A 2,500-nucleotide genomic window follows, 5' to 3' on the forward strand; every position below is an offset into this window, starting at 1 on the left:
CCTAATTTCCCTCAGGGAACCCAACTGAACTGAACTGAACTGGTTCGTCTTTTGTACCAGAACGGATCTCCTTCGCCTTTTGTATAGCTATATTTCTCAAATTTTGCCAGCTTACGGCCATGCTACCCTGAGAACGCCCGATCTCGTCTGATCTCGTAAGCTAAGCAGAGTCGGTGCTGGTTAGTACTTGGATGGGAGACCCCCTGGGAATACCAGGTGCTGTAAGCTTTTTGGTTTATTTCGTTACAAAGAAAGAACAGACAGATCTTGTTGGTATCAACTGAGGTCAATGTATTGTCTTGTTAATTTTGTGGTTGGAGCTCACATTGGGTTGAGTTTGCAGCTCTCGTTTTCACCCAACTCTGTGCGTTTTAAATGGTGATTACCTCGTTAGCTGCCATTGACAGCACGACATGACCAGATCACTTGAAACCTAATTTCCCTCAGGGAACCTTAATGAACTGAACTGAACTGGTTCGTCTTTTGTACCAGAACAGATCTCCTTCGCCTTTTGTATAGCTATATTTCTCAAATTTTGCCAGTTTACGGCCATACTACCCTGAGAACGCCCGATCTCGTCTGATCTCGTAAGCTAAGCAGAGTCGTGGCTGGTTAGTACTTGGATGGGAGACCCCCTGGGAATACCAGGTGCTGTAAGCTTTTTGGTTTATTTCATTACAAAGAAAGAACAGACAGATCTTGTTGGTATCAACTTAGGTCAATGTATTGTCTTGTTAATTTTGTGGTTGGAGCTCACATTGGATTGAGTTTGCAGCTCTCGTTTTCACCCAACTCTGTGCGTTTTAAATGGTGATTACCTCGTTAGCTGCCATTGACAGCACGAGATGACCAGACCACTTGAAACCTAATTTCCCTCAGGGAACCCTACTGAACTGAACTGAACTGAACTGGTTCGTCTTTTGTACCAGAACAGATCTCCTTCGCCTTTTGTATAGCTATATTTCTCAAATTTTGCCAGTTTACGGCCATGCTATCCTGAGAACGCCCAATCTCGTCTGATCTCGTAAGCTAAGCAGAGTCGGAACTGGTTAGTACTTGGATGGGAGACCCCCTGGGAATACCAGGTGCTGTAAGCTTTTTGGTTTATTTCATTACAAAGAAAAAACAGACAGATCTTGTTGGTATCAACTGAGGTCAATGTATTGTCTTGTTAATTTTGTGGTTGGAGCTCACATTGGGTTGAGTTTGCAGCTCTCGTTTTCACCCAACTCTGTGCGTTTTAAATGGTGATTACCTCGTTAGCTGCCATTGACTTCACGAGATGACCAGACCACTTGAAACCTAATTTCCCTCAGGGAACCCAACTGAACTGAACTGAACTGGTTCGTCTTTTGTACCAGAACGGATCTCCTTCGCCTTTTGTATAGCTATATTTCTCAAATTTTGCCAGCTTACGGCCATGCTACCCTGAGAACGCCCGATCTCGTCTGATCTCGTAAGCTAAGCAGAGTCGGGGCTGGTTAGTACTTGGATGGGAGACCCCCTGGGAATACCAGGTGCTGTAAGCTTTTTGGTTTATTTCGTTACAAAGAAAGAACAGACAGATCTTGTTGGTATCAACTGAGGTCAATGTATTGTCTTGTTAATTTTGTGGTTGGAGCTCACATTGGGTTGAGTTTGCAGCTCTCGTTTTCACCCAACTCTGTGCGTTTTAAATGGTGATTACCTCGTTAGCTGCCATTGACAGCACGACATGACCAGATCACTTGAAACCTAATTTCCCTCAGGGAACCTTAATGAACTGAACTGAACTGGTTCGTCTTTTGTACCAGAACAGATCTCCTTCGCCTTTTGTATAGCTATATTTCTCAAATTTTGCCAGTTTACGGCCATACTACCCTGAGAACGCCCGATCTCGTCTGATCTCGTAAGCTAAGCAGAGTTGTGGCTGGTTAGTACTTGGATGGGAGACCCCCTGGGAATACCAGGTGCTGTAAGCTTTTTGGTTTATTTCATTACAAAGAAAGAACAGACAGATCTTGTTGGTATCAACTGAGGTCAATGTATTGTCTTGTTAATTTTGTGGTTGGAGCTCACATTGGATTGAGTTTGCAGCTCTCGTTTTCACCCAACTCTGTGCGTTTTAAATGGTGATTACCTTGTTAGCTGCCATTGACAGCACGAGATGACCAGACCACTTGAAACCTAACTTCCCTCAGGGAACCTGACTGAACTGAACTGAACTGGTTCGTCTTTTGTACCAGAACACATCTCCTTCGCCTTTTGTATAGCTATATTTCTCAAATTTTAGGCCATACTACCCAGAGAATGCCTGATCTCGTCTGATCTCGGAAGCTAAGCAAGGTCGGGCCTGGTTAGTACTTGGATGGGAGACAGCCTGGGAATACCAGGTGCTGTAAGCTTTTTGGTTTATTTCATTACAAAGAAAAAACAGACAGATCTTGTTGGTATCAACTGAGGTCAATGTATTGTCTTGTTAGTCTTGTGGTTGGAGCTCACATTGGGTTGAGTTTGCAGC

At 43.9% G+C, this 2,500-nt stretch overlaps 6 pseudogenes; all 6 read left to right on the forward strand.

The window, feature by feature from the left end:
• The first annotated feature begins 109 nt into the window (after positions 1-109).
• On the forward strand, positions 110-228 carry LOC130925659 (uncharacterized; annotated as a pseudogene).
• A 313-nt stretch (positions 229-541) lies between these two features.
• On the forward strand, positions 542-660 carry LOC130925695 (uncharacterized; annotated as a pseudogene).
• A 318-nt stretch (positions 661-978) lies between these two features.
• LOC130925736 (uncharacterized) lies at positions 979-1,097 on the forward strand (annotated as a pseudogene).
• Positions 1,098-1,410: 313 nt separating this feature from the next.
• LOC130925631 (uncharacterized) lies at positions 1,411-1,529 on the forward strand (annotated as a pseudogene).
• A 313-nt stretch (positions 1,530-1,842) lies between these two features.
• Positions 1,843-1,961, forward strand: LOC130925653 (uncharacterized; annotated as a pseudogene).
• A 304-nt stretch (positions 1,962-2,265) lies between these two features.
• LOC130925752 (uncharacterized) lies at positions 2,266-2,384 on the forward strand (annotated as a pseudogene).
• The last annotated feature ends 116 nt before the right edge of the window (positions 2,385-2,500 follow it).

This window comes from Corythoichthys intestinalis, chromosome 11 (genome assembly GCF_030265065.1).
Source record: "Corythoichthys intestinalis isolate RoL2023-P3 chromosome 11, ASM3026506v1, whole genome shotgun sequence".
NCBI lineage: Eukaryota > Metazoa > Chordata > Actinopteri > Syngnathiformes > Syngnathidae > Corythoichthys > Corythoichthys intestinalis.